Source organism: Lolium rigidum, chromosome 5 (assembly GCF_022539505.1).
Source record: "Lolium rigidum isolate FL_2022 chromosome 5, APGP_CSIRO_Lrig_0.1, whole genome shotgun sequence".
NCBI classification, from domain to species: Eukaryota; Viridiplantae; Streptophyta; class Magnoliopsida; order Poales; family Poaceae; genus Lolium; species Lolium rigidum.
The window spans coordinates 102,610,978-102,623,245 of NC_061512.1; positions in this window are offsets into that span (position 1 = coordinate 102,610,978).

The window sequence follows — 12,268 nt, forward strand, 5'->3', positions numbered from 1 at the left end:
TGTTATTTCACTACTGCTATTGCTATAAAGCTGTTACTACTTGATAAACTCTTGCGAGCAAGTCTGTTTCCAGAGTGCAGCTGAATTGACAACTCCGTTGTTAAGGCTTTCAAGTATTCTTTGTCTCCCCTTGTGTCGAATCAATAAATTGGGTAATACTTCCCTCGAAGACGCATTGCGATCCCCTATACTTGTGGGTCATCAGTACACATCAAAGTAGCCTCCTAGTATTTGTGATATTATCTATGTACGACCGAAAGTACTATCCATTTCAAAAATACAAGTCCCGAGTATTAGTTCTCCTTAATTCCCGTGCATGAGTAACTAACATAGCACTATGGCTAGTCTTCTCGGGAAAATATCTAGTGATACCACACCTTAAATGATACCATGCATGATACCACTCTTCAAAATTTGAATTGTAAGTGTCAAAAAATTCGAAAACAAATTTGTGTCTGTTCACAAGATGTGTGTTTACATTCTACAGAATTTCCAGACCCAAATTCAAAATACACAAACAGAAACAAAAAAGAAAAATACTATGTGAATAGTGCCATTTTGTGCTTTTGTCTTTATGTGACACTATTCATGTTGGATTTATCTTTTTTGTTTCTCTAAGGGTGTTTCAAATTTGGTTATAAAAATTACAGGACATGCAAACAAACATCTTGTGAACATGTAAAATTTTGTTACCGAATTTTTTGACACTTACCCCATCGTCTCCTTCCCTTGTCGCAAAGATAAACTCGCGGATTAATTTCTCTCCTCGTATTCTTCCCAAATACCGTTAGACTCTGGAGATAAAAAGGAGCATCAAACTGGAGTTCCATCGGACCATCACCGGAGAAACACTCAAAACGAATGGAGGGAGAGAGAGAGAGAGATGACGATTTGGGGTTCCAAGATCAAGTTGCTTCATGGGCATGGGTAAAAGATCTCGATCCAGACATGGAGTCCTGGATCCAAACATTGGGTGACGACTGCCATGTCGCGGTAGAGGTGGTGGTGCCGCCCACGATGGACATGGTGGTTGTCGCTGTCGACGAGATGGTGCCCGCGGCTGTTAGGGAGGACCAAGTGATCGCGCCCGCCGTCAAGCGCGAAGAAGATGAAGAAGAAGCGGCTAAGGGCCTCGTGTGTGAAGGCGAGGAGGCGGTGGTCATCGTCCGGGCAGAGCAGGTGGAGCTACGCCAAGGTGAGGACGCGCAGGTGGAGCTCGATCATGGCGAGGGCACACAGGTGGAGCTCGGCCATGGCGAGGACGTGCAGGTGGACGCTCAGGTGGATGCGCCCGTGTCCTGCAGCAGTATGGCGAGTGGTACTACTAGAGTGGTGGGTGGATAGGAGAACCAGTTACGGCGTGACTGGCTGCAGGCCAGTTACTGAATCCCAGTCCCTGGTAGACAGGGTTAGGGCATCCACAATGTTGAAATGGCCAAATCTGCCATAGTGTACTATTTAGCATCGATATGAAATTTAGCCATGACTCCACAATGTTGTCTAGTTCCAAATATATGTGCACTAGGTCCCGGTACTTACACAAATAATGTAAAGAAGTGTTCTCTTTCCAGCCATCCCTCTTTCTCACCTCAACTATCTTCTCTTTCTTCTCTACATATGCATTGTTTATTGCATCAAGAATTTGGCCACAGACTTGCTATCGGAGCAAGTAGTTGCTCCGGTTCCCAGTTTTGCTTGTTTTGCAACTACCTCCACGGTGTAGGGAACTAGTTCCAAAAGGCAAAAGAGAAATATAGAACCACATTTGGCTACACATTGTGGGTGCCCTTAGGGTGCCGATTTGTATAATATAATTAAATATCTGGTATGGGCTCCACTCCTCATCCTTTGAAGTTGGAATGTCTGCAATTCCCGACTTTAGCTGACTGCCATGTTGGTCACATATAATGGGTCCTACTTGTCGGAGACTCAATGGTAGAGCCGGGCACGTCAGAGGGATCCCGGTTGGTTCTTCAAAGTCTACCACCCCAATTTTTGGCAGAGATGTGCATCTTCACGTGGCCAGCGACTCTTCCTACTAGAGTTTGTTTTTTGCAAAGAAGCAAAAAAACATAGATTGCCCATTTTATTTGTGCACAACGAAAGCAAAATAAATTTATAAACTGGCAACCTATAATAAATTGCACACCAGGACCACTTAATGTATTCCCTGTTGTAGACCATGAAGGATGGCCATATACAAGCTGTAAGGATTTTCATGAATCTGCAAAAAATTATGGATTTATTTTTGAGATTTATTCGATTAAATTCAAATTTTAATTGTTTGTGCAAAAATTACAGTTCACAAAATCTTGGATAAAATAGTTTGGAGGTACCCTCAAGTGTGGTATACCCATACGAGCATGACCAAACATGTGTTATGCATCCATCTAGTACAAATGTGAGAGACTTTAAGCTAGTTTGAGCCAAATTTGCAACTAATCAAATGAGGAAAAATATCGAAGAAATGAAGAACTTTTGCAATTGTAGCTAACACATGTCATGTATTCCTTTGGAAAATGGCAAACTAGACATACTACTAAGTTTTCAGAGAAGAACAATTCAAAAACTTTCGTGTCGTATATTTATGTATGAGTTAGTTTCCATGTCATTTGTACCCATATTAATTATTTATATTATTAAGATTCATGCAATATATGTAACAAATTTGGTTTGCCATGGCCCTATTATTTTAGTTCAAAAAATGTGCATCTTGATTTAGACATTGTGGTGGACATACTCAAAGCATGGAGAGTCATATATCATTTGTGATTTACATACTACCTCTATGAACAATACCAAATAAACATGGCATATATACACGTACTTCTATTCTTTTATATGAACCCTGCACAGTTATTGGCACCATGTGTTTGAGTATGTTCGTCTCACTTCCCAAAAGTTTGGGAGCAATGTATTGCTGCAAGAAAACAATGACAAACGACCTTTGACTCAAGACTCATTTTTTGTAGTGATATATATATATATATATATATATATATATATATAGGTAAACTAACTGGTGCACCATGGTGTCTGGGCACCATGAATCATAAAAATAAACCTGCACAGAAAACTGGGAAGTGATTTGTCTCTGTTTCTGTTAATTGGAAAGTGCATTCTCTCTCCTGCTGATATTTGGAAAGTGTTTTTCTCTCATTTATACAGCTATGATGCAACCTGGCACCCACGATGTAATTGTACGGTCATGATGTATGGTGCCTGCGCACCATGGTGCCCCAATTGAGCTTCCTATATATATATATATATATATATATATATATATATATATATATATATATATATATATATATATATATATATTCTCGAACCCCCTTAAGAGGGGTTCTAGAATAGCTATTCTCGAACCCCCACCGAACAAACAGGACCGAACCATCCCGAAACACCTCATCCACCGAGCTGTCCAACCGAACCGCCCAACATACCACGGACGAACCCATCGAAATCACCTTTTTCCTCCTTCCCCATCGGAAACAACTCACGCTCCCACCTACACCTCCACCGCACGCCGCCTCGAGGGCCTCCCACCTCCGCCGCGCGCCTCCGGGAGGCCCCCCCACCTCCGCCGCGCGCTGCCGGTAGGGCCCCCCACCTCCGCCGCGCGCCGCCGTGCGAGCCCCCCAACTCCGCCGCGCGCCGCCGGGTGGGCCCCCCACCTCCGCCGCGCGCCGCCGGGAGGGCCCCCACCTCCGCCGCGCGCCTCCGGGAGGATCCCCACCTCCACCGCGGCTCCCCTGCGACCTGCCGCGTCGGGAGTCCACCGGTGCTCACCTCGTCGACCCTGGTAAATCGCGCCCACCCCCCTTCCATGACGCGGGATCCACTGGCTGGTGATGCAGCCCTCAACCAGAGTCCACCACGCCGCCCCTGGGCAGTCCACCTCCCGCCCCGGCATCCAACTGCTCTGGCGGCGCCCTGCATCCCGCGGCCAGGAGGTCCACATCGCACCTCCCAACAGTCCACCACCGAGCAGTCCACCGCGCGCCGCCGGGGAGTTCACCTCCATTTTGGACAGTAGGGATTGCCCTGCATCAGTTTCCCCTTACCATTGTGGGATATGCTCCGAGCTCCAAAAAGGCACGACATCAAGTAGACTACCCCCTCCTCTGAACTTTCTTAATGCCGGGTCTGAACTTTCTTAGACATCACGTTGCACTGTTGCAGACGGATCATCAAGCTTGACCACGAGTAGAGCACGGAGCAGCCGGTCGCTCAGGTGGTTTCTTATAGAACTTGTTGGGTCCTGGAGCAGTTCTTTATGGGTTCAGAAGCAGTTCTTTATTTACACATTGTGTGTATTTACAACCGGTTATTTCAGATTCTTAGTCAAGCTATAAATTCATACTTGAATAGAGTTCTAAACAACAACACATGTGCGCTTGTGTGAAAACAGAGAAAGGAGTAGTTCACTCTTCGTACATTCATGCTTCTCTGTAAAAGAGTTAGAAGTTCAATTGCTTATAAACCAGAATATGGACACTCTGATTTAAAAAGAAAATATGACAGGCGACAGGCGCGGCAGTGCACACCACGCTCGTCAGTTCGCCTCTATCCCATTCTCAGGTGGGTGTGAACCGCACTGCACATGGATATGAACTGCACTACAGATCGGGAATGAACTAATGGTTTGTGAATTGCTTGTGTTTTGTTTTGGCAAAATCTTGGACAATTGCAGCTCACAAACTAGTTTTGGAAGCTCACAAAACGGTTTGAGAATGGCAGCAGGAATAAAACATTGCTTTGTGACGGGGACAACAACAATGCTGGATGAAAGTCCAGAATAACACACGAACCACTAGGCAGCTCCGATAACTTAATTTTTATTATGGAAGTTCACAGGTGGGTTCTAGACCAGTTCTGCGTGAGTTATTGAGCAGTTCATAATTATTTTACAGATTGTCATTAAGATTTTTGTTTGTGAAATGTACTGTAAAACTGCATAAAAATGGAATACTTGTGGGAAGTGCAAATTTATCAAATATTTGCGAGCAGTACATTAACTTGTGTTAGGACATTCGCTTCATACATGTAGGAATCTTGAGAGAAGTTCTCTTTTGTCAAGAGCTGCCCACCGACTTCGGGAGTCTACACCACATTGAACTGTGAAGAATAGCTGGACTACCCCGAGCGCGTCTCGGAACTCTCCTTCTCCTTACCATGTCCTGTGAAGGTAAGTGTAATTTGTGCCCTACAGGTGTTTCCTTTTATGTCTAAAACGAAGTATGTTTCTAGAATAATTTCCACAATGATTTGTTTCTCTGTTGACTATCCTACAATTTACAAAAAGGTGTTCTTGCAATAGCTAAAGAAGTTCACTTTTAGTTCTAACCCGCTTCGACACATGAACAACGAAGTTCACGCTTGTTTAAATTCTGGTGCATCCAAATTGCTTGATGGATTAAATTTATATCTACCTTGTTAAAACATAAATTGTGATATTTAGAGGCTACCTTTGTTTCTTGAATCATTTGGCCGAGGTGTCGATAGTGCTCGCTGCTCCTCTACTCAAATTTCGACTAAAGATCAGTAATAGAAATCGGCGTATAGGAAGTTCGCTTCTACTTTGTGTGGGGTTAGATTTGTATATCTGCAGAAGTTCAGTTTTCCTATTGTTATCACCAGAATTTAGCCAGAGCAGGAGGTGGGCCGTGATTGAGATGGGCCTAAGCGACATGCACGCGAAATATATCTGAATCGGCCTCATGCGAGAATTTGGGCTGAATTGCCCGTGTATTTTGTATATTATGGTAGATTTAGAATTAAGAGATAGAGTTTAGCTCGTACACGGTTGAGATTATTCCCAAGTTAGAAAGTCTACGGACTATAAATATGTATCTAGGGTTATTGGAAAGGAGGACGATCACGTTCACAACAAATCAATCCAGGCGCATCGCCACCCCTTGTTTTGAGGGTTTCTTCCGGGTAAGCGTCATGCTGCCTAGATCGCATCTTGCGATCTAGGCAGTATCTGTTTATTCGTTGTACGGTGTTGCTCGTGTTGAAGCCTTGTTGATGGCGAGCAACACCCTTATCTTAGGTGTTTTGGGGCTGACGTCGATATTTTCATGATATGCTTGTCTAGCTACGCTGCTCCTTAACATCTAGTTGCCTTTGCACCTGTCTTGGGTGTAAGGGCAGCATCTTGCTTATCCTTTATCTAGTAGATCTAATCTGTTATAGTTGTTCCTTGTTCTTCAAGGATTAGTTTGATATCCGCATGATTAGGCCTTGCAAACGGGTTGAACGATCCGGTAGGGCGTAAGGTATGGTTTATTGATCCTAGAAGGGATTGTTCCGGGAATCGACGTCATGTTGGTTTTTAGGCCTCGTTTAGGACTAGTTTTCCACCATCTTTCGTATCTGCTAGGCTCAACTACGCGTAGGATGTTCCGATTATGCGGTGAAAACCCTAAACTATCGTAGGTTGATTTGACTTGATATTGATAAAGCAAGATCCCCATGTTATCGTAAATCTAACATGAACCATGGGGCAATCGGCTCTTCGAGCCGATCCACAGGGTAACCTAAGAGCCGATCGGGGCTCGTATTTAATGTTTACGTGTTTGCCATGCAGGAAACTAATTGAAGCAATCCATCACCTTCCTGACCAGGTATAGGTCAGGTGGCACGCCCTTGCACCAGCTTGGACATGCGTGCCAGGAGAATTGCGGGCCGTCGCCCGAGGGACCAGGGCCCACCAGCAGTCCTGGGAGCCTCCCGGCTCTCCGTGTTGCCCGTCGCTGCTCGCCGGTGGGTTTTGGTAGGCAACACATTCTGGCACGCCCGGTGGGACCTTCTACAGCAACTATGTCAACATCTGCAGCTGAGATGGCGGACGAACCTGTCACGTACGCAGAGCTCCCTGAGGAGCACAAGAAGAAATATGATGAGATAAAACCCATCTTAGAAGCCGATCTCATCGGCTCTTTCTCAAAGACCCGTTCACATGGTATTAGGTGGAAGGGGTTCTCACCCGAAGGCGTTCTTGATAAGATAGACCCGTCGACCCCTTCAGAGGAGCGCACCAGAGCACTGCGCCAGGAAATCAATTACATGGTGGCTCATTCTCTACACCGTCATTCTGAGAGCCTGGTGAACGCTTTCGAGCGCGTTGCGGTTCGCGTGGTTCAAGAGATCATGAAGCATCAGTACTCTCCGTCAGGGCCTGCCCTAGGAACTCACCAGGGAGAGATACCGTTCTAGACCAGACCGCCGCTGCCATTCGCGCTTACAGCTCCAGAGCCACAGGGTTCACCGGCGTACGTCGTCTACAAGGTTGGAGGCGATCCTGGCGATTTCCAATTCATATATGAGCCACCTAAAGAGATTCCACATGGATACGTGTGCACATACGTGCCGGACTGCAATAACTTGGCGCGCACGAACCAGGTTGCAGCAGGAGGGATTTATGGAGCAGACGCCGATAAGCAGGCATGGCTAGCCAAATATGCCACCGGAACGAGTCACGAAAGCTCGGTCCCTGCAGCTCAGACCATGGAACAGATCAGTACGATCTTGAGAGACCAGTTCGGCATCTTGCCGAAGAGGAAAACAATCGGCTATTCCAAGCCGTACCCAGACGAGTACGATTTGATCCCGCTGCCACCCAAGTATCGGCTCCCTGAGTTCTCAAAATTCAATGGAGCAGAAGGGTCTAGCTCAATTGAGCACGTGAGCCGATATTTGGCACAGTTGGGCATGATTTCGGCATCAGACCCTCTACGTGTAAGGTTTTTTGCACAATCTCTCACGGGATCAGCCTTTGGGTGGTACACCTCGTTGCCACCAAACTCAGTCCGGACATGGAAGCAACTGGAACAGCAGTTTCACGTGCAATATCACTCAGAAGCTACCGAGGCTGGCATTGCCGATCTAGCGCAGGTGCGGCAGAAGCGGGGAGAAACGGTGTCGGAATACATCCAATGCTTCAGGACTGTCAGGAACCGATGTTATTCGGTTCGTTTAACTGAGAAAGAAGGAATCGATCTGGCAGCATTGGGCCTCGCAACGCCGATCAAGGATCTGGCTTTCCAAGTAGAGTACAGTTCGCTGGCGCACATGGTCCAGAAATTAACATTGTATGAGCAGCGCCACCCAGAATTGTACCAAGACAAGTTCAAGCGTCATGTAGGCCTGGTCGAGACAGAAGAAGCTGAGGATTCTGCATAAGACCTGGAAATAGCCGTGGCTGAATGGGCTCGGGGGGCAGCTCCCGTGTCCTGCAAATGGGTGAAACCACAAGGGCCTGCAAAGGGGTTTGACTTCGACATGAGCAAAGCGGAACAGATTTTCGATCTTTTGCTTAAGGAAAAGCAGCTGAAGTTACCCGAAGGCCATAGAATCCCTACGGCGCAAGAGATGAACGGAAGGCCATACTGCAAGTGGCATCACTCGTTCACCCATACCACCAGCGACTGCAAAGTGTTGCGTCAGCAGATCCAAATGGCGATAGAACAAGGCCGTCTGATTTTCAACCAGTATGCCATGAAAGTGGACACGCAACCGTTTCCTGCCGTTAACATGGTGGAGTGTAATCACCCCGTGAGACGCCAGCCAGATTTCTCGTTCAGTATTAACATGGCAGGGCCTGTATACCACCCCGGCAAGGACAAAGAAGAAAGCAGTCATGCTCGTGGTAAGGAAAAGGAGGAGGCCGGCCCACGCGACCGGCCCCGATATGACGACAGACGGTACGTCACTGAGGAACAAGTGAGAAGCGTGCGGTACCAACGACCACTCTCTGAGCATCTCCTTAACAAACATGAGCGCCAGTACGACCAACGCCGGCGATACAACGTAGACGACGAGAGGGATCGTCAGTCTAGTGTAGACAACACAAAGTACCGTCGGTATAATAGAGACGACGAAGGATATGAGCGTCGCACTAAGGGAAGGTCAAGGGAGCAAGAAGACATGGACCGACACTGGGATTGTCCTTTCTTTAAGCATTGCTGGGACTCAGGAATGAGCCGATTGCCTACAATCGGCAACTGCCCAGAATGTAGACAGAAGAAGAAGGACGCAGGAGACGTGTCAGTGTTCAGACGTCTAGGGCCTCTCCCATATCGGAACAAGCAAGCTGAGTCCTCTCGGGTGGAAGATCTCGATGAGTTAGAAGATGAAGAAGAAGAAGAAGATAGATACCACCGGCCAAGGTGGTGCCCTGATGGACTCAGTCACTCTCAAAAGCGTAGGGTTCAGCGGCTACGTAGCTTGGAGGAAGCCGAGGCGCAATACCTACACACATTGAGGAAGGCGCGGCCCGATCTGGCCGTGAAAATTCAGCAAACGTTGGACGCAGAGAATCGTCCACCGAAGAAAGAATGGCGCCCCAAACAAGCAAAAGCCGATGCTGAGGCATCGGCTGGCACAAACATGGTGTTCATACTTCCGTCGGAATTTTGTGCTCCAAGAACAGAAGAGGCACCTGTAGCATGATACGTCCAATTTGCATCACTATTTTATATCATAATTTGCTGTTATTCATTGATATATTTCATATTGGGACACAATACTTATGTTATTTCATCTATTTTGCATGTTTCATGATTATTTGGAGATCGAGCACCGGAGCCGGGATTACGCTTGAAAAAGCACCGTCGGGATGCGATATTTCGGAAGATCAAGCTGTGGAAGGAAGTTTTACCAAAAATCCTATTTTTCCGGATGACGGAGGAAGCCGGAAGGGGGAGCCAGGTTGGACCCGGGGTGATCCCACACCATAGGGTGGCGCGGCCCATGGCTCGGCCGCGCCACCATGTGGTGTGGAGCCCCCTCGGCCTCTTTCGCCTCCTTTTCTTCGCGAAACCCTTCGTCCCGAAGACCTAAGCCACGAGAGGAATCCTCACGAAGGGTTACGGCCGCCTCTGCGGGGCGGAGAACACCAGAGAGAAAAGAGCTCTCCGGCGGGCAGGAATCCGCCGGGGAAATTCCCTCCGGAGGGGAAATCGACACCATCGTCACCGCCATCGAGGCTGGACATCATCTCCATCACCATCATCATCATCTCCACCATCATCACCGCCATCTCCACCACTGGACATCGTCACCGCTGTAGCAATTTGGGTTTGATCTTGATTGTTTGATAGGGAAACTCTCCCGATACTGATTTCTACTTGTTGTTGATGCTATTGAGTGAAACCATTGAACCAAGGTCTATGTTCAGATTGTTATTCATCATCATATCACCTCCGATCATGTTCCATATGATGTCTCGTGAGTAGTTCGTTTAGTTCTTGAGGACATGGGTGAAGTCTAATTGTTAGTAGTGAACTATGGTTGAGTAATATTCAATGTTATGATATTTAAGTTGTGGTGTTATTCTTCTAGTGGTGTCGTGTGAACGTCGACTACACGACACTTCACCATTTATGGGCCTAGGGGAATGCATCTTGTACTCGTTTGCCAATTGCGGGGTTGCCGGAGTGACGAAACCTAAACCCCCGTTGGTATACCGATGCGGGAGGGATCGCGGGATCTCGAGTTTAAGGATTTGTGGTTAGATTTATCTTAATTACTTTCTTGTAGTTGCGGATGCTTGCAAGGGGTATAATCACAAGTATGTATTAGTCCTAGGAAGGGCGGTACATTAGCATAGGTTCACCCACACAACACTTATCAAAACAATGAAGATTAATCAAGTTGTATGTAGCGAAAGCACTAGACTAAAATCCCGTGTGTCCTCGAGAACGTTTGGTCATTATAAGTAAACAAACCGGCTTGTCCTTTGTGCTAAAAAGGATTGGGCCACTCGCTGCAATTATTTCTCTCGCATTTTACTTACTCGTACTTTATTCATCTGTTACATCAAAACCCTCTGAATACTTGTTTGTGAGCATTTACAGTGAATCCTTCATCAAAACTGCCTGTCAACACCTTACGCTCCTCGTTGGGATCGACATTCTTACTTATCGAAGATACTACGATACACCCCTATACTTGTGGGTCATCAAGACTATTTTACGGCGCCGTTGCCGGGGAGTGAAGCGCTATTGGTAAGCGGAATTGGTAAGGAAAACCTTTACTTGTTTGTGCTGATTTTATTTACGCATCTTTGCTATAAGTCATTATGGAGAGATCTTCTCTTCAATTTCTATTTGGGAAATCTACTACTACGCAACGGTAGTGGATGAGGCGCCAGGTGAGGAAGTAATACCATATAAAATACCTACGAAAATTATTGAACATGTTATGGATAACCGCTATGAAGGGGATGAAGCTGTCCATCCTGGTGATCATTTCTTGTTTTTGCATGAATTATGCGGGTTATTCAAATGTGCAGGTATTGCTATGAATGAAGTTAGGAAGAAGCTATTCTCTATATCGCTGTATGGTAAAGCGGCGCATTGGTATAAATTGCTGAAGAATGGTGATTCTCTTGATTGGGAGGACATTGTGCCTTTATTTTATTCCAAATTTTATCCTCCAAGTGAAATTCACAAAGATAGGAACCGCATATATAATTTCTGGCCTCGTGATGGAGAGAGTATTGCCCAAGCTTGGGGGAGATTGAAGTCTTTAATGCTCAAATGCCCCATTCATGAGCTTCCTGGTAATGTTATTATTGATAATTTCTATGCAAGACTTTCTTTTCAAGACAAGACCTTGCTGGATACTTCTTGTTACTGGATCATTTACACGCAACAAAGAAGAGTTTGAAAGGGACCTTCTTGATCGGATCCAAGAAAATGCGAAGGTTGGGAGAACGACAAAGATAGAGAATCAGGTATAATTTATGATTATAAATGCATTGAAGCTTTTATGGATACTTGATACATTTCGTAATATTAGTGCTACATATGGTCTTGATTTTCAAGTTGCTTGCAAACCTTTATAAAGCTTTTGCCTCTCATTATGAATTGCCTAAGAAGAATTTTGATAAGTATCATGAACCGTATAAAGATAAAATTGATTCATCTATTAATAAGTGTGTTGTAATTGAAGCTGCGATCGTGTTATTCCTGAAGCTTATATTGAAAAAACTCCTTTTCTGCTAAAATGAAAGTGTACTCTGTTATAAATAGTGCGGTTCATAAAAGTGAAAAGAAACCTAGAGAACTCTGAAGAACAAATAAAAGTTGAACCTGTTGTTGCCATAGTTAAAGATCTTGTGACTTGAAAATGTAGAGGATGGTCATATTATTTTACGTGAAGATGCTTCTAATATTGTTTCACATCCTAATAAACCCAAACAAGCTAGTGTTCCTATGCTATACAGTTAGAATTGGTGATCATTGCTATTATGGTT